At 43.1% G+C, this 27500-nt stretch overlaps 1 protein-coding gene across 1 annotated transcript in view; it reads right to left on the bottom strand.

The window, feature by feature from the left end:
* SH3RF3 (SH3 domain containing ring finger 3) overlaps positions 1-27500 on the bottom strand; it is a 258246-nt gene that overhangs the window by 225547 nt on the left and 5199 nt on the right. The window lies entirely within an intron of this gene.

Genomic DNA, 27500 nt, shown 5'->3' on the forward strand with positions numbered 1-27500 from the left:
AATGATCCTTACAGGCCCCTTCCAACATGAGATACTCTGTGATTCTGTGAACTTCCACTGAGAAGATACTATAATGCACTGTCATAATGATCACTTTACATAGGTGATTTCCAGGACAGCAGTGGTTTACAACACAATTTCTGTTGTGCTTTTGCCTTACATCATGGGACTTCAGTTTTACTCCCCCTCACTTCCACTGACAGTGCTGATATTCAAACCATGCGCTGAGGTGTAAATGCAGCATATTACCAACCCGATAAGAAAGTTAGGACAACAGCCATGGAATTGGCAATTTTATTTCTCAAAAGCTGCTTACTGCACGCCTTACCTCCACAGCATGCACACATCTCTCTTAACACGTGTTTCCGTATCAGTGGATTTGGTGAGTCTCTCCAAGACAGTTTTGTTTAATGTAGCACTGAGCTGTGCTGTTTCATTAGCCTCAGTGACAGCATCTCAACTTACCTGAGCTGCAAGTTTACGTTTCTCTGCACTGACAGTCTGAACACAGTTTAGCTTGTGCTCAGGATAATCACAAATCCCATCTGTCTTTGCCTCAAGAAAGACAAGGGCCCTTCTGGGGAGGATCCTGTGCTGTTTTGTCTGCTAAAACTCAGTCCTGTGCTACCAATTCAAGGTAGATGAGACACGAGGAGGCAGCTGGGCCAGGCAGAGAGCCCCGCACTATGCCTACGCCACCCGCTGTGCTCCCACTGGTGCCCTCCCATGGAGCGGCAACACGGATGAGAGGCATGGCTGGCGTCGGGCCCCTTTCCACGGCTGCTGGCGCCCAGCGGTGCGGACACAACTGCGGACCTCAAGCTGTTCCCTGTGTCTTTCCGGTAAATGAACTGTCTGGTGGAGGCAGCTCTGACATGACATAGCTTAGGGTTGGTCAGTGGAAATCTCTACCAGAGCAGCGTGAACGTGCTGACACGGCATGTACTGGGGAGAGAAACTCCAGGCACACAAGTCAAGGGCGACAAAGAGAAGAAATGCATCCCATTGTAAGGGATATCAAGAAATAAATAGTATATAGGAAAATCCAAGGCTTTTTCAATAGCCCGAAGAAGACCAAGCTGTTTATAAGAACTATTCTCATTACTTCCAGTAGCCTGTCTACAGCTGTTGGATATACGAGATACATTTAGACTCTGTTCCTACAATATTTTTTTTTAATTCTATCTGAAGAAAAAAATATTTCAATGAGCCTTGAATGTATCACAAAATTCATGATAAGTACTCCTGTTATAATGCCTACTCTAGTTGGAAAAGATAAGTAAGTTTAACTAAAGCTGAACATACATTTGCTTTCTATTTGGCTTTATTCTAAAATCACAGTAGTCTTGGTAATACCAATTCTGAACACAAATACATATAAATTGTTTACTTAATTCTTCCTTTTATTTGCTTTGATTTATTTAGAAACAAAAACATGCAACATCCTTAACATTCTCACCATAAGCAAACACAGACAAACAGCTTGCCTCAAACTTGAATTAAGTCCTATTTAAAGAACACCACAAGGCTAATTTTTAGTACTGGCAGCACAGTGATACTGATAACCACATTATGCTACTGAGCCCAACCATGGCTTCCAGAGAAAACAAAACAGATGAGGAAAAATGCATCTACTTCTGAATAGAAGTATTCACACTATTCCTCAGGCTTATTTAACAGGCATCACAGTATGTGTGTTTGCAGATATACATGTTGGCATTAACATTATCCTGTCTCTAAGAATGCTCCACCAAAATCTTTACCTCTGAAAAGATGAATGCTATGAAACTCCACCTTGAACTAAAAATGCCTTCTACATTAAACACACAAAAATTATATCAAATTTCATTTTCTTTACTTCATTCTCCCACACTTCTTGCAGCCTGCAAGACCACAGACAATTCCAACTAACCCTCAAAGGATTTTCCACCATCACATTAACATTACAAGGTAATGAGTAACCTTTGAGTAAACTACAATTTAACTCAGTCTGCAGTGCACAAAAGCCTGGCCCACCTGCTCTGTAAGTCAGCAATGCAAGTTTCCATGACCAAGAAAGATAACACCTTGTCCACGTTTGCTCCTGCTAACACGGCTGTCCCTCAGCCACTCCATTCCCCGTCTGTATATGCTGAAGTGGTTTGAATGTACCTTTCATTAAGGTTCTAATATCTCACTCCTTCAAATCCCCAAAACAGTGTTTGAAATGGAGGGTACCTCAATGTACACTAAATTAAACCTTTGCAAAGCTCGAGGTCCACAGCAGCAGCAGACCAGATGGTCAAAAAAATAAAATACAATCTGCCAACAGCAGAGAGTTACTTTCACATATGGTAGCACAGTGGCTACAAATCTCCATTGACAACATGAAAAAAAACCTCCTGCACCTCTGACCTCGAATTAAAACCATAGCCTCATTAACCTTGATCAGTAAAATGAGTGGCCACACACACCTCCTTGCTGATACAACTCCTCCATGTTTAAAATGTCTGTTGAAACTAATGACAACTTATATATGCTTTTTTGTTGAACCTGACCCTCAGGATTAACTAAGGCCATGACACAGGACAAACCTGTACTGCGGTCCTTCCAGATCTGGCAGGACAGCAAACAGAAACCAAGTTTTTAACATTGTAAAGTAATCAAAAGTAGTGGTTTCTAACACACGGCTCAAGTGCTGTTGTCACTGGCTGGGCAGGAGGGGACAGACATCGGTGCCAAGGAACCAAGAGCCAGGTCCCAGGGACCCAAACCCCCTTTACTGAGTGGGCATGCCCACTCCTGCCATGGGAGGTCATGGGAATGATGGAGCTGAGCAGACGCGCGCTACGGTCAGGTCGCACCCCCAAATGCTGCTGTACCCCCGCACCCAACAGCACACCCATTTGTGGTGACATACCCAGAAACCTGTTGTTTCTGACTACAGCCTGGTAACATGCTGAGCACTGAGCTGCCCTGTACAGCTAATTTAAGCACACCAGGCTCCTTGAGTGTTAGCAACTTTATGTGCTTTCCCTAGGTGACAAGAGGATTTAGCTCCAGTAAGATAACTGCAGCATACCCACAAGTCCCCGAAGAGCACTGTTCCCATCACAAAATAGGGAAAACCAGGTATTAAGTCCCACAAACAGGGTGGATGAGTTTGTATAACGCATGGGAAATGCTGAGGATAATGCCTGTACATTCACCTGTCACAATGCCAATTATTTTAGTACACTTAAATAACAGAAAACTGCCTTGCCTTTTGCTTTTCAGTAAAAATAAATACTGATATGTGCTAAGGTTTTCATCATTTCTCATGCCCATCTTTGTCATTTACATGTTGCAATGAACTCGTAACTAACTGCAGTGGTAAGCACTTACAGTAGACAGTAAAAAACTGTTGTTCACCTTTCAAGCTCTAATTCAAGCTCCACCAGCTCCCAGATCCAAAGGCACCAGAAATTAAGAGCTGTGTTAAAGTACCAGAGAAACTGAAGAGGGTTAGAGAACAAGCTGCAAAAACAAGCACAGGACTTGGCAGTATTCAGTACAGTTCCACTTCTCACATCCTTTTTAAGACTGTAGGAACTCAACAATGTGTCATGGCTTGAAGGATAAAATCTCACCTTACAAACCTAAGAATTAGCACTTGAAAAATCATGTTTTCCATCTACTGACATAATCCTACTGATGTACCCTTGTAAAACACCTTATTCCTTAACCTGAGGCGCACCTACAGCATGTGTGGGGCTCCTTCACCGGCAATTCCGTTAGCCTTACCCAAACTGCCATCTGTTTGCTGCAGAACTCTGGCTGCTGAAGTGCACCGGGCACTGCAAACAGAGCAGGCAGGTCTTCTCCCCCGAGACTGTACGTACACCCATCTGTGTATTTTCAGCGATATATCTAACTTCACACCTGAATTCGAACTATTCCCAGAGAATTCAGCAATATATCTAACTTCACACCTGAGTTCAAACTATTCCCAGAGAACCCACTGTAGCCTGTAGACAATATACATGGCAATAGAGATGAAGATCTAAAGTCTTACTGCTGCCTAAAAACACCCTATGACAGATTTCTGAAAAGTAGTTGTTGCACAAATAAAAGGAAAAAACATCCTCCTCATGTTTCCCTGCTTTTTGAGCCTACTTCTGAAAGGCAAATTTACCTAGAGAAAAAAATAAACAATTTAAAAAAAAAAAATTATTGGAGAGAAAGCTGATTTTGAACTCTATACCCACCTTTTTTCGACACCAATCCACAAGTAGCAAGACCATAGAAAAGTCTTATGCTGAAAGCTGCAAACATGAAGGAATCTTCAGAGAATCTCCTCTTGAGAAGAAAGTAAAGTAACATTAACTTCACAGCCAGAGAAACTGAGAAAAGGGGAAGCTGAGTGAGTGACCTGGCACAGCTGGAAAACGGTTCAGCTTCGGTACTGCACTACAGCCTGTCGTTGTTACTAGTCATACTTTTTTACAGAATAGCCTATTAACAGGGGACTTTGCAGGTAAAATCACAATCCAGGCTTTCAGGAGTTTATGGTCTAGGTTACATGAAAAACAAAATAAATGCCAGTGGTAATGTACATATGTCTGCTGTAAACACTGTAAAGCAGGTAAGCCGAGCCAGCAGTACAGCCAGCAGAAGACACACTGTGTTGTGGCTCTGGAGAACCATCACTAGGCATATTTCTTAATCTTTCAAAAGGGCCAGTTTTAACCTTTACTCAGAAATATACTTCACATAATTGAAACACTATTTGTTTTTTCTTGAGAGCGTCCAAATGAAGCAGCTAAAGCCAACTTTTAGAAACAGCACAGAAGACAATACAATTTCAAGTGAGGACGCATCTCCCTTATTACTGTCTGAAAATCTTCCAGAGAAAACAGAAGGTATTATAGGAAACTATAGGTAATAAACATTCACATAGGGTTCTCAAAGCTGAAGCAAGGCTATTGATCTTTTTTTCCCCAGCCTAAGCAGAAGTTGGAGAAGTGAAATAACAGAAGGCAGCTGCACCAGGTGGCTTTATGGTCCCAGGTCTCTTCTCACTCCTCCCTTCCCCTTAGAAAACCTGCTCCCTTCCCGCGTTAAATCCTGTCTCCATTCGAAGCTGAAGGGTTCCACTTTCAATTCACACCCTAGGGCGGGGGGAAGCAAACAGAGCTGGCTGGGGTCCCAGGAACACACCTGCCAGCAGCCCCACGTAATGGACGGTGCGATCCCACCTCACATCCTGCTTACCCACCGAGATCACCCACCCTGAAACAATGATGAGAGACAGCCATTTGCCACCACTTCCCCAGTTTTCTTTTGCCTGTTGGGCACACGTAAAACCTATGTGTGCGTGTGAAAGTAATAGTCCATCTTTACAAAAGAGCACTCATTAAAACTCATTAGTTGAGTCCAATGACCCCTCTGGCTTTACAGGGTGTCATTTAGGACAGAAGCTAACTGAATGTGTTCTCTAAACACCACAGATGCATTAGTTCGCATATTTTAACTTTTGTTAAGCTACCTCAGGCACTCTTACCTGATACCCACATACAGGAAGAGTGACACTGTTTTTAAAACCTGCCATTGTCAAGGTATGTATATTTAGAAATAGAATTGTTCAAACAGTGCTTCTTTTGGACCCTCAAGCTAGTAAGACCTGGTAGAGTATTAGTTAAACATACATATATAAAAATCTGTTAAGAGACTTTCACGTTCACTTAATTCTGCAGATTCAGGGTCTACTATGAATCTAATGGAAACTCTCTACCACAAAAAAATTGCTTTTTTTATGTAGCATTTTCAAAATGCTTCTCAAGTGTTGATTACTCTTTTAAGTCAAACAGGAATCTGTACAGAAATGGTTCATACAGTATCATCTACAATGGAGTTCCACGGTTTGTAGCCACTCTGTTAATGCAAACAGTATGACAAATAAGAATGCATTTCTTTTCTAAAAATTAATATAATGGCCATCAGATTTCCAGTATTCACCATATTCACCATTCTTCCTCTATTACTGAATTAAAAACACATTCAGAACTGAATTAAACCCAGAGCTTTCATACAAATTAATTTGAAACCCAAAAATGCAATTGGCTTTTGCCATCCATTAGCATGCTTCCACTACACGTGAAAAATACTCTCCCAATTTCCATTAAGAAACTTGAGAATTTATCCTCCGTGCAGGGTCTGAAATGTAGCACACCTATAACTGCGGACAAGTGGAAGCCCATTAGCAGTTACTTTCATCATCCATGAGATCAGCTGTGGGGAGATCACAAGAGAGCAGGGAGAAAAGCCACACAAAGGAGAAAAATATAATCGTTTGTAAAATATTCCCTTTTATGTCATACTATGCCCACTAAATAATTAATTACAAATACATCAGCCGCTGTTAAAAGAAAAAAAGAACAGGAGGGGGAAAAAAATCAATGAAAAGCTCACAAATGTAGCTAATAAAAAAAGTACAAGAAGGACTGCTGTTCAAAACCGCCCAGGTTAAATGCTGAAGAAAGCGCTGCCAGCAGCAATAGCCTGCAGGCATCCCATGCGTGATTAGTGACTTGGTGCCACAGAAACAGCTATGTTGAAGAAACCCTCTGACCTGAGGATCTTGACACCAGGAGCTAATTGCAGACCATGTAATTGCCTATTCCAGATGGCTCTGTAGTGTAAAGCCACACTGCCTGCGCCCAGTTTTCCACAGCAATAGCACCATGCAGGTCAGAAGAGTCTGCATTAATTATTCCCTGTTGCCGGCATCACCTAAAATTCCTAATCGTTTTTGGATTCTATCTGTAAATAAAGATTTCCATTAAAATGCCTTGGAGGAAACACCTTTCTGCCAGTTAAAGATGTGAATTACACATAAATACCCTGTCTGTTAACATGATTTTATGTGAATACAACATGAGGTTTTAAAAAACTACTGCACATGAAATATGAATGTGTTTATTCTGGGAGAAAAAAAAAAAAACATTGCTGTGGAAGAATCACTCTCGTTTACCCCCTCCCTGGCTATAGCAGAGACAGGCAATACATGTTTTTGCGATTTCACATTGCCACAGACTGATCTCTTTCACATTACATGCAAGACAGCTGATAACTTGCTACCTGAAGGGCAACTGTACGGGTAGAAAACCACCCAAAAAGGGGAAATGGCTCAGACAAGAGAGTTCACAGCGGTTAACCTCCTGGAACACATTAGCTACACCAACTCCCAGTTGCCCAGACTAAACAACCTTGAAAACCTCTTGATTTTATTCACTAACAGGAAATGATTCAGATACAGTTTTGCAAAGGCAGTCAACAAGAAGAGGTAAATTACGCATGCTCGCTGCGCTACATTTTACTATGAAACAATAAAGTTTAAAAATTATTCAGCTCTGGTGTAATTTTTTCTTCCTTCTTTTTAGTGTTTTGCCCTCAGTTGGCACATCTACAACGTAAAATGTGATGTATCTTAAGAGCTCAATACACATCACTTAAATTTTTTAAACACACACCCTACAGACTCCTGACAGTGCAGTGCACAGCCAGGTGTGAGACACAAACTGGGATCTCTTACAGAGAATGGTGCCTGCATATAAATAATAACTAAAACTAAAGTGCTGTCAGGTCTGTGGCTATGAACAGAGAGACTTTCTTTTTCCTTTAAAGCTTGCTTTTCGTAAGAGAGATTTACTTACCCACATAAACGGGCTCCCCAGTTCAAGAGAGACAGGGAACTACTGTACTGGAGGGTCCAATGGAGGGCTATGAAGATGCTCAAGGGACCGGAGCATCTCCCTTGTGAGGAAAGGCTGAGAGCGCTGGGCCTGCTTAGCATGGAGAAGACTGAGAGGGGATCTTACTAATGCATACAAGTATCTTAAGGGCAAGTGCCAAGAGGACGGGGCCGGGCTCTTTTCAGTGGTGCCCGGTGACAGGGCAAGGGGCAATGGACACAAACTGCAACAGAGGGAGTTCCACCTGAACGTGAGGAAGAACTCCTTTACCTTGAGGGTGACGGAGCCCTGGGACAGGCTGCCCTGAGGGGCTGTGCAGTCTCCTTCTCTGGGGACATTCAAAACCTGCCTGGACGTGACTGTGCAACCTGCTGTGGTTAGCAGGGGGGTCAGACTAGATTATCTCCAGAGGTGCCTTCCAACCCTGACAATTTTGTGATTCTGTGATAAATGTTACACACAATCACCGAACCTGCACGTAAAAGGATCAAAATCTTTTCTAGCTCCACAACTCATCCCAGCTGCTCTACAAAGCACAGCTATCGTCACAAACCCCCAAACCCCCTATCCCTTGCCAGACGATGTAGTACCAGCAGCAACACAGCAGTCCTGTTACCTAAAAATAAAGTCAGTCTCCTTCCTCCTGCATGTATCTGTAAAAATGAAACCACCAGATCTCAGGTTGAATTTCCATAAGGCAGAGAGGAGTTCACAGATATCGCAAAGTTTTAACTATACCAGCCCTATATACACTTAGATACTTACAAGCACACAAAGCAGGCAAAGGAATGATATTTGAGATAAGCCACCAGCATTCTTTCACATTTTGCTGGTCAAATAACACACAGTGTGTTGACTTCCCTATTATCAGACACCTGGAGCACTGCTCTGATCAAGGACAAACTCGAGACCCGACAGCCTGACCCTGCCATCAGCTCCAGACTTTGTTGATGCAGACTACTGGCAATTATTTCCCATTGTCCTTATTATAAAAATACCCACAAAACATTAATCCCAAGGGGTCTAGTAAAACCCCCTCATAGCCCATCACTGTTCATGTTCTAATTAAGAGCTCCAACCAGGTGTTTATGCCCCATGCAGCCAGGCGGAACCCACATTCAGGATAGTTCTCCTGAGGCAACTTCTGCAGCAATTCATGCCAGCAAAGCCCTACCTAAACAAGGGTGGGAGCTGGGGGTGTGGGGGGGCAGAGGGGCAGTTCTGGTTGAGCAATTTGACCTCAAACACAACTCCAAGGGCTGCAAAAGGATCAGAAAGCAGCAATTTCCCTAGTCACGTGCTGAGGCTTGCTGGGAACCAGCAGCTCTTCAACAAAGTCATGGGAGGAGGCACCTTACAAAATGCCAGCTTGTGACAATTTTAAAATATGGGGTTTGCAGCATCCAGATTCCCACAGCTGGAGGGATGGTGCTGGGCAGGGTGCGGCACAGCACACACTGACACTAAAATCCCCTGCGTGTCAGGCTGACATACTCTGGTTCCCATGCTCACATCAAATGGATTCCAGCTGGGAGAGATGCTTTCCTGGATGTCCGAGTACACTGTACCAACATTTGTCCATGCTATCCTAGGAATCTATAAACACTAGCAGGGCCTTTCCTGCTCTTTCTGTTATCTTTGAGTTTTGGTCTTACGTTTATAAAAAAGTGCTGGTAAGTGACTTGTAGCCTCTGCTGAGTCAGGCTCTCGGGAGGCAGGTCGTTCGTGGATATTTCCAGAATGACCTTTTTTTTGCACAGTTGTCTCCCATAAAAGGAAGCTGAAGGCATTGACCACGTGGTCCCATTTATGTATGTGGTGCTGGGAAACATAGGCTAAGAGTACACTGTGAACACAGCGAACACTGTGACTGGGCAGAGAGGGAGGAAGCACCACAGGGTCATGTATAGTTTAGCTCGTCTCAGGGACAGATGTACTAGCAACCTGCAGACAGGACAGGGGGGACAGCAGCAGCAGCTCAAGCAAATCCTGGCATGTCTAAACAGCTGGTAGCCGGTGCAGGCTTGTACTGCAGAGAGGTTGTTCCCTGCTTGAACAGGAGATGAGAAACGAAGTGCAGTGCAAGGCATTCCCCAGACATAGGGGGAGTAGGCTGATGCTGCAGATGTTTGTTCACCAAGATAACACCACCCTTCCTCCCTTTTCACCACCCCTACACGACAGCAGCACAGTAAGGGGCTGGGATCGTGACTCATGCCAAGCTGGCGACAGCCTCAAGTGTGCAGAAATGAATGATGACTGCCCATGGGGGCTTACTGCTGGGCTGTTCCTAAACCGGTTGTGCTACTAGAACAGCAGACCTTTTAAGTCCCATGGTCTGCATCAGGCTTTTCCGCTGCACATCCAGGACAATCCTTCTGTTCATCATCCTCTACCTGTTGCCAGCTGTAAAGGTTTAGCATTCCTATTTCTAACACAATCCTAACATAAGCACAGACAGTAAAAAACAGTGCTAAAACCAGTTCCTCTATTTTTACTTTTTTTTCTTCAGACTGGAGTTCACACAATTTGCTAACCATATGCTTTACGGGACTTTCCAGTCCTGCAGCACTCACAGGAGTCATCAAACCTAAAACTGAAGAGTAGACTTGCTTCTGAATTCTGCAACGCTTACATTGTCCTATAAATCACGGTCTCCACTCCCCGGCTGCTCATCGGGAGCCAGGATTTTTTCATACCTGCAACACTTAGGACTTTAAGACACATCTACAGCCATCATTATTGTGGGATGCTTTCCCAAGGCAAAGAAGACACATGCGTAAAAGAACAGCTTTGACATTTTCTTTTCTGTAAACACAGCAATCCAGTCATTTTGCTAGATGGAGAACCTGGTAGGGGAAATCACCTTGCTGATATTTAAGAATAACCTTTGTAACTTCCAACCAAAGCTTTCACTTCATATTGCCAGTTCCTATGAATATTTCAGGAAGTAGGCCATATATAAAAGACGTGTGACACTTGTAATGCTCATCCTCCCTGCAACAGCTGACAAAGAGCAGTAACCCTGAAATTACATTTTATAGTCCTGCTTTCTCCCAAGTCCTTCAGCTCCTCTTTTATGAATTAAGTCAAGTGGAAGACTTCAGCCATGTTCTTAAGCAATTCCTGATAGAAGGACACAGGCCACTGCAGCCCTCATGGTCTCATGCTAAATAGATGCAGACAGGTACAACCCGAACAGAGTTCAGTAGCTACTCAAGAGAAAATTATCTCTAACCTCAAGTCAGCCCTTTATTTTGTGAAGAGGACACACCAGACACATGTTTAATTGAGAACACGCTGCTATAGTTAACCACAGGCAAAACTGCTGTAATGGAGATTTAACACAAGTATGCATTTAAAGCCTCTGCTGAATTGGGGCCTTAAATGAGTACCTCACTTGGGAGAGGGGAATTATCACCAGAATACCTGCATCTGTAATAGGCCGCTGGGAACTGCTTTCAAAATTGCTTCTGAAATACTCTGTTTTCAACATCCTATTATCAGCTCTATTTGGGAAACAATGGATGTAATTTAGAGAAACAGTTCAGCAAAACAGATGGGTTGCGTGTCACTTCTGGGCTCCTTCAAGACCTGTTTCCTTCCTGCATTTTGAGAAAACTCACCAATACCTAAGGGAACAATAGTCAGGAGCCCCATATGCTTTGTATACATAAAACACCTATATTTGAGTCCTAAAGCTGTTTGGCAAGCCCTTCTTGCTTCTGTTTCTGAGGGAAACAAGGCTGTAAGACTTCGTGACCTCTTTGTTTATCATATTCATCCATTCAATACTACTGACAAAGTGGCTGCGTTCTTTGATGGCTTGTGACGTGCCTTGCCAAGTTAAACAAAGGGCTCCCTGCTATTCATCTCCTCTGCTGAGGTCTCTTACTTGGCTGAACCTGTTTGTCAAACATCTATAATAGCTATAAATACTTCAGATTAACTCACAGTAGCCCCAAAGCAAAGACAAGCTATACATTTTCAGGACAGGTGACAATTTCCAAAGCCTGAAGAAAAAAAAGACTCTCGTAGCTAAGTGGCTGGAGCAACAGTTGCACTTTCCATCTCTGCTTCCAGTCATCGATAGTACAGATGTGAACATTAAAACACACAAGCATTCAGGAAACTAGCCAAAAACATCCTTTAAAGATTAACAATGAGGGATGCAACTCCTAACAATGCAAGAGCAATGGGTTTACAGTTGTAAGGACTGCTTACTTCTGAAGCCGCTGCCTTCATTGCCATGACCTGGCACAGCCTCTGTTGCCCTCCTGTGTCATTCAGTATCTGTGTTCATGTTCCTGGGCAACCGTGGCCCTGCTGGAGCAAGGGGGTTGGACAAGATGCCCTTCCAGAGGTCCCTGCCAAGCTCAACCAGTCTGTGATTCTGTGATCTACCAGTAATGTACAGGGACACACTCTTCATATTCAGATCCAGATCCTCCCACACAGCCTGGGAGACAGGTCAGCTGCTTTTCTAGTGCTTTTTCAGTACTTCTTTCCAGTGCCTGTTAAGGGCCCTTTTGGCTGTTTCCATCTTACAAAGTGTGCATGTTCCTGAATGCACCTGCTCCCCTGGCACACAACCTGACTGGGCTGAAAACCCAGGACACGTCACCTCCTCCTTCTTCATACAAATGCACCTGATAATAAGTACTGAATGGAGATAACCCTATCATTTATTCTTAACTCAGTTAGAAGGCTTTAATGCATTAAATAAGCTCATAGTAGAAGACAATGTTAGAAATTTTAATAACACACATTGCAGCTTAGCAAAGGTAAGCGTACAAATTACAGTGCGTGTATGCCCAGCTTGGCTTTAATGACTTCAGTAGGAAATGAGACAATCAAACTATGATTCAGAACAAAGAAATTATCCAGGGCCTTTCCACTGGCACATAATAGAAAATCAGACTGATCACAAACAGCCAAGAGAGAGATTTGCGTACAGAAGGAGCAATAGACCGTTCATATTAGCTACAGATGAATTTATTTGTCTTAGCAGACAACTTCCTATCAGTAATGTTGGTTATTTTTAAGGTTAAAATAGCAATGTTTTATATTGAAACAAAATAAGAGAACAAAAGTTTCACTCTGAGGCAGTAAGTTAAAGTGAGAGCAACATTTCCTTCTTAATAGACTGACCACTTATCAATCTTCAAAGGAAAGCACAACTCTTGAATCAAAACATTTATATTCTTCCTCCTTTGCTTTCCCTCTTGTTACAGGAGCTGCTTTGCCAGATGGTGGTTAGTAGATGAGCAGTTTCCAACGATGTGGCTCTTCTGGACCTGTTTTGCTGATGCACATGACATTTAAGGGCTACCGGTCCAGCACGGAACTTCTCGGTGGCAAACCCTAACCCTTTCAGAGGGATAGGTAACAACCCCATCAAGAGCACCACCAAAGGAAACCTGAGAAAGCTGCAGCAGCATAGGGATTTACTCCATCCTAAATCTTCTGGGAGGATTTCAACAGGAGAGGGCGGTGCAGGCACAAGTGAACATCTCCCAGGAAATGATTACAGCATCCTTAACCACAGGTTTCAAACAGACAAACTACCTTAGTGTCCCTTCTTCTGGGTTCTTGGAAGGACTGCATATGCTATGGGTGGAGTTTGCTCTGGACAAGTACTGATTTACAGCAAAGTTATATTTTTCACTAAAACTGAGCTATAAGCAGCATCTTTTAGATGAAAGAAACAGATATATTTTTTTTTAGGGTTTCTCCTTTTCCATTCAAATTCACAGAAACAAGTTTTCAGGGAAACTTGTAGGAGCCTACAGGAAATAGACGTAGCTGTGACACAAACTCTTATCTTGCCTTTTTTCCCCCCAGTTTATTCACCAATTCTCTAACACTGGCAATAATCTCCCATCCATGGATAAAATAAATGTACCAAATGGCTAATATTTTGCGAACTTAACTACACATACCCTATTTTCCCACAGCAGATGTATCTAAGAGCATCAGTTTCCCATATTGGACAAACATAAGGAGAACTCCCCCATACTTTATCTGCTGCAGTAGGCATCAAGAATAACCACATTTCAAGTCCTCAGACCTTCCTCATAAAAACAAGAGTGATTTCTTTTAAGCTTTCCATGAGGGCCAGGGGAGAAATGGTTAAAAATAAAATTAAATCAAGGTCAGCAGAAGCAGTATCATGATTTCCATGTTTTCCATCTTCTCCAGATATGGAATGATTTCTTCTAACAATACAGAACAAAGTACTATTTAGCAAGAGAAGTAAATTGAGGCTGTAAATTGAGCCAAGTAAATTGGCTTTTTCCTTTGCCAACACAATGGAGCTGTCAGTTAACCTTGAATGTGTTCATTTGCACATATTAACCCTCCGAGTCCCATAAATATAAGCAGTCTTTTTGTATGATGGGGGAGAAAGTAAATTTTAAACTCCTGAAACAATGGAGAACAGGAATTTTAATTTAAGTTTTCCTTGTACACATGCACGGATAACCCTCCCTTTAGCAAAGAAAAGCTCTTTTTAAAATTGAAGTTATCATGCTGAAATTATTAGGATAACTCCTGGGAAAAATGCATAATCTTTACATATCAGATGCCAAAATGACAAAGTGAACTATGTTTAATAAATATTATATTTCCCTTTGAGTTCATACACTCAGTTAATCATGCACTGATAGGTGAAAAATGTTTTTAAAGCTCTAAGTATTGCAACTTAAGCATTTAAAATTTGACTGGCGTCCTGGTCTTTGCACATCCCTGAAGGTCTCAAATCTTCCCTCCTTGGGATGTGAGCCAGCAAAAGTAACTTGGAAAAGACTGAGACTCTCAGATCAACAGCGCTTTTCCACAGCTGCCAAGTTGTATGCAGTCCTGCTGCTGTTAAGTGAATCACTGAGCACATTCATCCACACCACCAAGGGACGGGCATGACCGCGCTGCTGCCTGCAGCTCGCTGGTACCAATTTCTGTCCTGTTTTGGGGCAGAGGTGGTATTTTTAGTGGGTGCCTGGGCTGGCTGTAAGTTCACACTGTGTGATTCCCACTGCACTAGCACCCATCTGTTGTTTTGACCCCAGAGCTTGGCATGGGGCTGCTTCCTTATTTCAGGGTATCAATATTTTGATATGCAGGGGAGAGAATTTGCAAGAGAAAATACAGAAAATGCTAGGCCCTATCTCCGTATCTTTGAGGCATAGCTTTTCAAGCCTGACAGCTTATCAGGCTCACTTAAAATCAAACCTCAGTCTCTCACAGTACCCAAAAGGGTGCAGCAAAAATTGTTAACATCATTACTTTGCATGCTTAGCAAGAAGGTTTAAGTGTCACTCCAAAAAAAAAAATCTTGACCACAAGGTTACTACTGCGTGATTCTGCGTAGGCGAAAGGAGGATCCAGAAGTAAGAGCAACAGGATTTAATTTAGCCTCCTGTATTTATCACCACTCCTCCACCCTGGAATCAGCTACATCCAGCCCTTGGTTCACAACATATAAAACCATGATCAAAGGATGTAAAGTCCTTCAGCCCAGTTAGGGGATAACTAGGAGATATTTTGATCCATGACATCCACCTGTCCCTAACCTCTCCTCCCAAAATTCAAGGTGCACTTGCATCCCAGCTGCAATGGTCATCAGCCATTACTACAGTTCCTCTGTGAGGTCTTTTACCTTGGGAGACCGGTCCTGGTCTAGCCAGTCACCTTAATAGATGCACATCATCTTTAAAAATAATAATAATAAAAGCAAGTTATGAGCACATTTGTACCATTTAGCAGTGAAGTATATAGCAGCTGTATTTAAAAGTAGCCACTACCATCCCGTGAAAGCAAATGAATTATTTAGATATATTTATAGGATTTATAGGGCAACTGAAGCTAAAGCTAGTTAATTGAAATCCTGATAACGGATTGAAGCCCATGCTAGATACTATACTGTGAAATGCAAAGTCTTTATTAAATAAAGCCATTAAGGAGGATGATAATCCCAGTGGCCTTAAATATGAATAAGGTGCAATGTAAATAATAAAAGGCAAAAATCCAATTTTCATGCGGTGAACTTTCAAATACTCTGCTGTTTCCATTAAATTACCTTTTATTCAACATACTGTAATGGCACTGAGGGCACATCAGGCTTACTTGTAATACAATTATTGTTCAGCATAAAAACTGATTTTTAACTTGAAACAGAAATGTGAAATATTTTATTTGGGTTCTCTCATATGTCAAATGACATGAAAATTAAGAACAAAATCTTCACAGATGATATAAAAGGGAAAATAAACAAAGGAAAAACAAACACATGCAAACAAAAAAGACCCGGAACGTGAAGACAAAAGAAAGAGACAGGGTACATAATAGTAGTTTTCCAGTTAATTTTACAGCAATTTAATAGTAGGAAATAGAACAGGAAAACAATTTCAGTAACTAAAGTAACTTAACTTGGATATAGGCCAAATGGAGCTGCAGTACACATTCAAGGAGGTGAAACTCATCGAAGCTCTTTAACCAGAACAAAATCTGGTGTGAAATGTCTGTTGTGCTCCTTCCAAACATGAGGATGATGACAAGCACTTGAACACATCGAGTGCCACAACAGCACAGTGCTCAAGCCTGGAGGCATGCAGTCGCTCCCTGGCTCTAATGTTCTGCTAGTGGATCACTTTGGACATGCTTTAACTTCTCATCTACACAGGCAGCACTGATATTTACTATTTTCTATGAAGCATTCTGGAGTTAAAAAAAGTTACCTCTATATATTAATGAACTCAAAACTGTAACATAAGGTCAAGAATTTACTATTACTGTTCAGAAACAGAATATCCCTATTGCAAAATTTAAACAATCCATTAAAGATGAGACTATACTTGCTATGGATGTCAAACAATTTTTCCACTATAAACCTTTCTGCAAATCAAAAGAATTCCTCCAGAAAGCTGTGATGGAATAAAGAGAAGAGAATGACTGCATATTTATTCAATTCTGTATTCAATTTGGAAACATTATACCCAAAGAAACCCTTCAGCATGAATTGCAATTTTCCTTATAGCATCTTCACTGCATCAAGATGTTTAAGGAACCATCAGTAAATATCTGAACTACTGTAACCTCCCAAAACACATAAACATGCATTTTACAATATTGACTTTTCACTGTCTGTAGCTGTGTCTGCCACATCCTATTTTCTGTGCCCATTCTCTGGTCTTAGAGTCACAGAACCCATGGGTTGGAAAGGACCTTCAAAGGTCATCTAGTCCAGCCTCTCTGCCATGGGCAGGGACATCTTTCACTGCATCAGGCTGCTCAGAGCTTCATCCAACCTGGCCTTGAACACTTCCAGAACTGTGGCATCCACAGCTTCTCTGGGCAACCTGTTCCAGTGCCTCACCACTCTCACTGTGAAGAATTTCTTCCTTATATCTAATATAAATCTACCCTCTTTCAGTTGAAAACTGTTCTCCATCATCCTATCACTACAGGCCCTGGTAAAAAAATCAAAAATTCTCTGTATCTTTCTTATAAGCCCCCTTTAAGTACTGAAAGGTCACAATAAGGTCTCCCTGGGGCCTTCTCTTCTCTAGGCAGAACAACGCCAACTCCCTCCGTCTGTCTTCATAGGAGAGGTGCTCCAGCCCTCAGACCATTTTGTGGCCCTCCTCTGGACCTGGCTGTAACAGGTCCGTGTCTGTCTTGTACAGGGGACACCAAAGCTGGACATAATACTCCACGTGAGGTCTCACCAGAGCACAGTAGAAGGCAGAATCACCTCCCTTGACCTGCTGGCCACTCTGCTTTTGATGCACTTCAGGATACGGTTGGCTTTCTGGGCTGCAAGCACACACTGCTGGTTCATGTCCAATTTTTCATCCACCCGTATCCCCAAGTTCTTCTCCACAGGGCTGCTCTCAGTCCATTCATAACCCAGTCTGCACTGATAGTGGTTTCTCCAGGTGCAGAACCTTGACTTGACCTAGTTGAACTTCATGAGGTTCCCATGGGCCTACTCATGGTCCCCCTGGATGGCATCCCTTCTCTCAAGCCTATCAATAGCACCATGCAGCTAAAGTAAACTTTCAGACTTGCTGAGGCTGCAGTCAATCTTACAGTCTATGTCATTAATGAACAGTACTGGTCCCAATACAGACCCCTGGGGAATATCACGTTACTGACCTCCATTTGGCCATTGACTGTTAATGTGGTCCACCTCTTCTCCAATGCTGCTGATGTGCAAAATGGGGAGGGAGCATCTGGGGTCGCTCAGAAACAGCTGTGCAACCACAGACAGTCTGCCATCCTGTGCCGAGGGGGTCCTGGCACTACGGGGTGATGGGCCAAAGAGACAACGTCAAGAGGTCACAGGGGCGATGGCAACGGGGATGGTTAACCTGCTGCTGCCCAGGTGGTTGTGAGCAGCAAGGGGCACTGATGGCATGGGACCACACAGGGGCACAGAATGGGCCATGGGGGTTTCCTTAGCTGTCACCTCCCATAAAGCCTGAATGGAAACACAATGCATCCCCCCATGCCTCAACAGAGACCCAGAAAAAACCCTCCATGACCTGAACCCACAGGGAGCACAGTGGTAGGGATGTGATCTCCATGGGAGACCTTCATTACTGGCAACATCGTTTCCTTTTGCTTCTTGCGTGTGCAAAGAAAGTAAATACATGAAATGAGAGGGAAAAGGCAAATGTGTTCATGGCATGCAGAGCACAAAATAGTAACACCTGGAGACCTACAGTTAAGTAATACAGCAACTCCGTCAGTGCAAACCACTATCCTGAATAATATTTGCACCAGGTCAATGAAGCAAAGCTATTAGAATGATGATCCCGGAGTTTATCTTCCTAGGAAGGAGAATATTCCCTTCCAGCAACACTCTCAAAAATGGCTCTGCTGAGGTGCTACAATACAGCAGCTACTTACTACGGTAGTGATTTCTCACACCTCCCACCAAAACTCAGTCACAGTCCTGAAGAGGCCCCCGAGGCTCTCACATGCCTCTAAGAACAGCTTGGGCATCACAGCTCCTTCACTCAGCTTCAAAATCTGCAGTCTCCTGAAGCTACAGGGGATGAAGGCGAAGAGGAGATGGAAGTAAAAAAAGAAATCAATTCATCCTCTCTACTACAAAGAGAGACTTTTGCTCTCTTACCACGTGCCTAGCAGCACTGCCAAGTAGCAGATTACTCACTCTCCTTCACTAATTACTGAAAAAAGCTACAAAAACCAAAACGGTGTTTATTTGAAGTTCATTCAGACAAAACTACTAAGCAGCTAGGATACAGAACACTGCAATGGTCAGGAATTCCCCATACGATTACTTCCATGGGTCTGCAGCTACATGACTTGAAAAAGTGAAATATGCTGTAGAGGCATCCTTTTAATGCATTTCATCAGCCAAGGACAATCTTCAGGGGGGAAAAAGCCAAAAGCCCCAAAGTAACCTTTACCATCTCACCTGAGGTTCACTCTGGTCTTTATCTGCTTGCTGCCAACCACTCTGGGTTTACACACTAATGAGACAACTTCAGGCTGACCACAGTCTTTGCTCTGTGTTTGCTTCTATTTATTTCACCAGCACTGGAAATGAATCACTGATTCAGGGAGTCAGTGTCACTATTCGAAACCTTTAAGTTGTGAGCTGACTCATCAAGGAAGCACATGTTCATCAAAAGCATCAGAGCAGCTGAGGAACCTCAACTCCATCCACCTTCCCACGATCTCTTATTTTGAATGTGAGCTCAGGCTCTTTTCACTCCAACCCTGTGCCAACGAAGTTTCCCTCTGAAAGCTACGGAGACAATTAAATATATGCTTCTCCTACATCCAAGACCCTAAAAGACCCCACTTTCATCACAGTTTTCATAACCAGAGGAATTAGTTGTCAAGTGACCAAATCAAGCGGGAAAGGGTTCCTCTGACAGGGCAGCATCCTAGTGCAGAAACTACCCAGCACTGCATGAGTGGTATCGCGGAGGGAATTTGAACTTCTGTTTTTTATAAAATCTTATTAAAATAACAGAAAGCCAAAATGCATTAAAGAGGCTGGAATAGCTACAAGAACTCCTGGAATTTCTATGCCTTGTTTGATGAAAAACAAAGAACTACAAAGGGTTGAAAAACATCACCCGTTGGGAACATCTCCCCTCCTGCCATGGACTGTGCCCCTTTTATTGTCACCTCAGTGCACCCTGAATCCTCCTCCCATGTTCACGGGCAGAAGACAGCTGCCACTGTTTTCTAAGCAGGTGGTGGCCTATGTGAAGAGCAGTCAAAGCAGGGTAAGTCTAGGGAGATTTAATTGAACAAGTATGCCGGCATGAACCCACCACCTCTGCTTCAGCTGTAGCAATGAGAAAGACGCTCATCAGCAACAGCTGGCTGTGTCCCTGGTGCGGCAGAGGTTCCTGAGCTCAGAGAGGGGGGATCAGAGACTCAAAAAAGAGTGTTCAACGTGCTCTCCAAATCTTATTAGTCTTACTGACCACACTCCAATGCCAACCTACAATGCTGTCAGGGGAAATTCTCCCTAAACATTCCTTCATACTTTTAAGATTAATCTATCATGTGAGCCCTACTCCCACAGGAAACAAACATCCAAAATGATCCTCTCCCATCTTCTGCACAGCCCATGCTGCCTTTCAGTATGACTAAACACAGTACAGTCACCCTGTCATTACGTACTGCTGAGCGCACCCCTCTCCCAGGGTCCTCAACCGCTAGCATCACCGGTGACTTGTGAAGTATTTCATCATCCACGTGGAAGAAGCTCACCTTCTGGTCCCTCTCTGTGCCCACCGCACAGAAAAGACTGATGATGCCCAGCCTGAAAGCCAGGTTCTGCAATACAGGCTAGAAAGGATGTGTTCGTTTGGGAGGCTAATGATTCAGCAACCACCCCTGTCTGTGCCTCCACTCCTGACACTAGCAGGTGCCCTGGCCCACTTAAAGAGTGATGATGCCTGTGGAGAGAGAAGGGGGGTAGAGGAGCCATAGCCCACCCCCTGGATGGGCTGTTCCTGCTCACTTCTGCCTGCTGGATGTCTTTGGTGACAGAGCACACAGGAAGGGGATGATGACACATACCCTTTTTTCTAGATCTTCTGTTGTCACTACTAACAAAGCGGTTTGCTTCTGGGGGTTCTATTTTTACTAAATTTTTAAAGGTGGGTGAAACATTAGGGAGAGGACATGCATTGAAGAGCATGACAAACTCCCCCAAGTCCCCCAGAGGACCGCAGTGACTTGATGCACCAAAGCCATTTCCCACTCTCATTTGGAAGCAAACAGGACTCATCTTCTCAGCTCTGCGCACTGCAGAAGGCAGCAAATTCACTGCTATATTTCACACCAAAACAAAAATAAAATAGAATGGCCAAACCCAATTCTTAGCAACAGGTATTTTGGCAGTATAAAACTCATATCAAACAAATATTAGAAGCAGAGGTACTGGAAAGCAAAAGCCCTGTGGCTCTCTACACCTCTGCATCTCTTGTAGTGTGCTGCCAGCAAGACAAAGGGAGGAAGACACTGACTGTCCCCTTGTCTACTTGCTTCCTTGTTTTCGAGGCCCGTGATGAGTGGGAGATGGCCATTCCACCCTAGCTGTTGAGTTTTTGTTTGTTAATAAACACAAAATGACCTCTCTGGCTGAACAATATTATTACAGATGCTGAAACCCACACAGCACCTTCTTTAAAGTATGCTAAGTTGGTTCTGACAGGAATGACCACCATGGAAATATATACTCGGATAAAGTGAGACTGACTGCATATAAAAGGAAGTCCTGTGTTTATCAAAAGAACAGATAAAATTCAAGCTAGGAAAAAATAAAGTTTCCTTTCTGCAATATAGATCAAAAGTACCAATCTTTCCTTTTAGAAAATAATTTACTGATTTTTCATTATTAAAAAGGTATGATTGGTTCAGGTTTTACATTGCTGCATGACTGTGAAATATAAATAATCAGATGTTTTCCACTATGATCTAAGACAGAGATTACCTACACAGCAGAAGAGAATAAGCAAAAAAAAAAAAAAAAATTCATCTCATGGTTGTCAACTATTATTTTACTGTATTTTATGATGTGTATGTATGACTATATTCTCCAAGGGCTTTTTAATTATTTGTTTTAGAAAGGAAGTATGCAAAAGAACAAGGCTCTTCACACAGAAACTCTTGGCTGAAACGCAAGATGCTCTGGACTGAACACAAAGCCATCCACGCCTTCCTCCTCCACGGCGTTGCACCCTTCCCGTGTAGAGCCGGCAAGGAGCAGCAGCCCCGGCACTGATAAATCCTGCCCACTCAACGTGCTGCAGCTCACGCTTCTGCCAGGAAAGTCTGTACTATTTCTGTCTCTTATCTCGTGACATTTTAGCACAAAATCGCAAGGAGGCTTGGCAGCAAGGACCAGAATAGCCCGTGACGACGGGCCTCAGCATCCCCAAGGGACAGGCCCCTCGCAACAGGCTGGAACCCATTCCCCTGCCTCCCCTCCAGCCAATTCCTCCTCCCCTTGGTGGGCATCCCTCCTCCCTCACATGAGAAGCGCTGATCTGTATTTTCAAGGTGTGAGAGGAAGATGCATATGTGCACATCTATCACCCCTCAAGCAGGCATGCCCTGTCACAGGGGGTCACCACAGGCACACGTCCAGAGATGCAGCAGGACCAGCTACTGCACCGTGACACAACATAACACCCATGCCTAGCCCACAGTGACAACACCATATAATTTACTGAACTGGATACGGACTCCAGAAGAATGCATGGAACAGGCTTTTCTGTCAAAAAACTACACATTCACAGAGATATCTATATGTTACACATACACATGCATGCATGTATTTGTGTGTGTACCTTATTTACAGATAAATGTTAACAGAACTCAATCAAAACACGATCAAAACAAAAGCTTTCCTCTACTTTCTTCCAATTTACTGAATTAAAATAATTTAAAATTAATAAATTATTACTCTTATTGGAAATGAAAACATATTGATTTACTTACAGGGATGACACTATACAAGCTGCAATTAAAGCATTTCAAAACATGTAAGAAGGCAGCCAATAAAAAGGCAGCCTGCTAAAAGCTGTTTCAAAACAAAATTAGAAATTAGAAAGTAAATTCATAAAATCATGTATTTTCATAGTAACTCACACAGGAGTTTTTGATTGGAATTAGCCTGAAATTAATCTGCAAATAAACACATTCAGTAATCTTTACTGAAATGATCATTTAATGAAGTAAATATGATCATGCCTCTATTTGGCTGACTTCTTGGCTGTCAGTTGGAAGGCAATCAGGAGGCAGCACACCAAACACAGGGGGGTCTCCTTGGTTTGGTTAGGACTGCAATATTTTTACCCAAAGTCCATCCACAACAGCACAATCAACAATTTAGATCTCTCTTTCCCTCTACCCATCTTGCACCTAAACCCACTTTAATGATACATCAACTGCAGCAATTAACAAACCTCGTCCAGAAGGGGAAAGACTTTAACAACTTAATGAGACAGTAATACATATTAAAATCAATATTATTCAGATGATGTGTCTAATCTAGTCCTCGCTCTGAAAATAACTGAGACTGTAGGAGAAATGATCATTTCGATAACAATCTTGCCAGTCTTCTGTTAAAATATTTTCTCTTTAAAATAAAACTGGGATTTGTTATCTCATGCAAGCAGACCATTCTAAAATTAGCAACAGCCAATTCATATTGGTTTGGATCAGGTTTTTAAAAAACTTGGAAGAAAAATTAATGCTAACTTGCCTGAATAATCAGACTCTCATGCCTGTTGCTGTAGCAGCAGAAAGACACTCTAAGCATCAACTAAGAAGCAATCTCTTTCCATAAATGCCATTTTTGTGCACAGAAAGGCACTCCTTAACCATATACAGCCTTAGTTTCACTTGTCTGATAAATCATATTCCAGCTGACAGCCAACACGAGGGACAAATTCCTCACTACCACAAATCCTTAAGGTATCTTCAAAACAAAGCATGGCTGAATGCTGCAGTGGGAAAGGGCTTTTGCACCTTTGTCCAGTCACCTTCAAGAGCAGACAAAAATTCCTCACCATCCCTGAGTCAAGTTATGTTATGCAATCACCATGGTGAAAGAAAACACTCCCATCTCTCTCTTTTTTTAATTAGCAAATCCCACAAGCCTTCCCTCTTCTGGCACCCAGCACTGCAAACCAGACTGCTGAGCCTTCCAGTTTCCAAAATGGGACAAGACAGAGACCTGCTGCAGAAGCAGCTTTCCAGCATCCAAGAGGACGTGCACCACTGAGAAATCCCTGCCCTCACCGGGGTCAGCCTCACAGAAACAGACTGCTCACACCAAAAATCCCAACCGTTCCAATGGGACAAGAAGCCAAACTTCAGCAGGGGCCAACCCATGCTTTGAAAGCACCAGAAACCAGTTACAGGACAAACCTGACAATGGTTTTCGCTATTTAACCCCTTGATAGCTGGCCTGCTGATGCGGAGGACCAAGCCTGGTGATCAGGCACCAGACCTTCCCGGTGATCCCCAGAAGAGGAGCAGAGGAGGGGTGCAGCCCCACCAGCTCCTTTGGACAGATATTGGGCTGCCCATCGCCTACGTTCACAGGTGACCCCAGCTAACAGCAACCGGTGCACAGCAAGTTCTGTGGAGCTGATGGAAGCTGTGCTTAAAAGACTGGGCAGAAAGTGCTCTTAATTCCAGATGTTTTACATTTTTCTCTCTACTTTTGAAAACAAAATGTCTTTTTAATACCAAAAGTAATATTCCCTCCTTCTGTCCTTCCCCTGAACTGAGAATCTCATGTATGTGTCGTTAAATTAATGTTTGTTCTTTCCAACTGAATAAAAACATTCAAATTACATGCAAAGACAATTAGATTAAATTATTGGGCACAAGCTGTGTTTTTTAAAAAGCTGTTCAAACAGTTTAAAAGGTTTTTCAGCAATGCTCTAGCAACATAAGCAAAACTTCCCGCAAAGAGGAGGTAACGAGTTTAACATTACTGCTGAGGAAGACAGTAACAGAGCCAAGTGAGTAAAACTAGCACATCAGCAACCCCACCACCACCCCGACATGTCAGGAAAAGGCATGGCTCAAGCTGTCAAAGGAATCTGAACTGGCAGAAGAAAGAGGATCTGGGGCTGGTAAATGGGGAGAACCTGTTCCCAGGTCCATCTGCATGATGCACTAGGAAGAAATTTTTCTCACTTTTTTTACTCTCCTTTTTTGTTTTTTGATTTTTGGGGTTTTGGGGTTTTTTTTGTGTGTGTTGGTTTGTTTTTGTTTTTTTACTCTCTTTTGCATAACGGTCAAGCCAGCAACCTTCCAGCCAAAGTACCAGTCTGCTCCATGCAAGAGGCTTCTGTAATCAGGAGCAGTTTGGTTTGGTGCAAGACTAGGGATAAATAGGTAGCTTTCAGCTGGCACTGCGTTTCCCTGTTGCTCCCTCCCCAGCTGCAGAAGCAAAGCTGCTGTGGGAGCTGGGGCAAGGCCAAGGTCATGCAGCTTTCTCAAATCCCATAGTTTATCTTTGTCCAGGCTCTCATGTCCTGTTAGAACTAAGCCTGGGTTCTTCCCATGACAGCTTACCCCAGATTGGGAAAACCTGTTGCAAAATACCAGACTGCATTGAAAACACTTGCAAAAATTTGGCTTGATATGTGATAAGTGAGTGCTGGAAAGCTGAAACAGCATGCATCCCCAGCAGTTTTGGTCTGCAGAAGCCACCAATTCCCTGAAACCTGAATGAATCCAGTGAGTAGAGGTCAGCAAATACAATGTTGCAATGCTTAAAGACATTAATCAGATGGAAATATTAGTTACAACTGGCCTTCTGAAGCATAAGAAAAGGCTTCTAAGGAAGAGTGATCTACGACTTCAAAAGAAACTGGCATCCCATAGTTACAGATATTAGAGGTGGGTTACTGACATTCAAGAGGGAGTTATGTTATTTATCTGAAATCTAAGCAGTGCTTCTTAACAGAGACAGCATGAAATGTTGAACAGAATAGTGAAATTAGAGGGGATATTCGAAACACAGCAGTGCAAAGCTCAAGAAGTACCCAGACAGCCTTTTCAAGTTAAAACCATAATGGGATTATTAACCTAAAATTATGGGACAGTAAACAAAAACAACTCTAAAGACCTTCCCAGAGCATAACATCCTCCACAGCATAAATAAAATATTGTTGTAGCATTTTAGGTGGCAGTTTATTGACTGCATGGACAGCTTTGTCTAGCAAGAGCATGCATAGCCTCCCCTTGACCTGTAAGTACAGGCACTGGGCATTAACAGCCAGCACCTTCAGCCGGTCTGACCTGTTGGGCACTTGGCCAGCACCACAAGTCTGCCTGAACATGAACTGATAAGATTAGAAACAAGGAATACAGTGTACTGTTACAGCCCATACACAGCGCTCGCTGCTGCATCCCTGCACCGACGTCCCCCACAAAGTGCAGCATCTCTGCCCAGCTCCATGCAGCAGCAGCAAATAACTGTTGTAGCTCCAGAGTATACAGTCGGTGCTTTTTAATCTCCCCAAATCCCAGCCTCTCTAGTAATAACTCTGTGTTTGTAAGGCAGCTTCCCTCTGAAGATCGCAAAGCACATGAGACTGGGTGAGCGCAGCTGGGGCTGGTTTTCAGCTGCGAAATGTGAAGCTCAGAAAGTTCAGGCAGCTCACAAGAGGTCAATGGATCTGCACAGAACCACACTCGCTCTTCCTTCTCAGCCTTAACACCACAGCAGTGCTGTCACCCCAAACAGCAGAGATTTAGGGGAGGTGGGAAAAAACTTGCCAGAATTAAAATGTGCACAAGATGTTAGGGCTGAGTCAAGCAAGTCTATCCATCTCTCCTTGAGTAACCAGCTACCAAACGCTGAACACTGTCATACACTAAGCGTTACCGGCGTTCCTCATGAATCATTCAGAGGGATGACGTGCAGGGATTAAACTTAGCATTCACATCTGACAGCAAGAGCAGTCCCACAGAGGCAAGCTACACTGACAGACTAATAGGGAGGGTCTGGGGCTAGTGCTGCAAAGTCTTCTCCATGGCCCCACACCTCTCTAGAGCTGACTGAACCACTGCTGGCCATTTCTATCCAGAAGGAAAAGTCCACTGTCAACAGTGGCATCCTTTGGTGACAGCAGGCCCATCATGCATTTTTCTAGCTTGCAAGTAAAAGTTAACAGCATCATCCAAAGACAGGTAAAAATACGCCATTTCTGGAAAACACCATGGACAGGTAGATGACACCTGCGAATGGCAGGCTTTCTGAAAAGCGTAAGCTCAGTGAATGACGAATTTTTCTGAATTCTGACGAATTTCAGCCCCTCAGCAAGCCCCTCTCCTATGTTCACTCACTTCCATGAGGGCAGGTTTCATTACTGGGATTTTAAATACTCCTGGCTATATTTTTCACAACACTCTTGTATGATTGTTAATCTCCTGCATTGAAACATATTTTTTAGCCATCTGCCAGACAAAAAAGAAAAATCCTCAAGATCAGAGACTTTGACATGTGGAACATCAGTTCTATTCAGATGGCTTTACACCAAACTTCAGGCACTGGCCAGCCAAACCAAAGTATCAGAAGCAAGTAAGTCAGAGGGAAAGAACAAAAGTATGGTAAGTCCATGGGCCTATGCACACTGTGCACTGGTGACAGGAATGGCACTCCTGTCTGTGCAAATCTGACCATTAGAAGCCCAAGTTGAAGAGTCTCCTCTGCCCAAGACCAAGTGTGTCCCCTACACAATCCACTGCTGCTTGTAACAG

This window comes from Falco cherrug, chromosome 2, assembly GCF_023634085.1.
Source record: "Falco cherrug isolate bFalChe1 chromosome 2, bFalChe1.pri, whole genome shotgun sequence".
Taxonomy (NCBI): Eukaryota; Metazoa; Chordata; class Aves; order Falconiformes; family Falconidae; genus Falco; species Falco cherrug.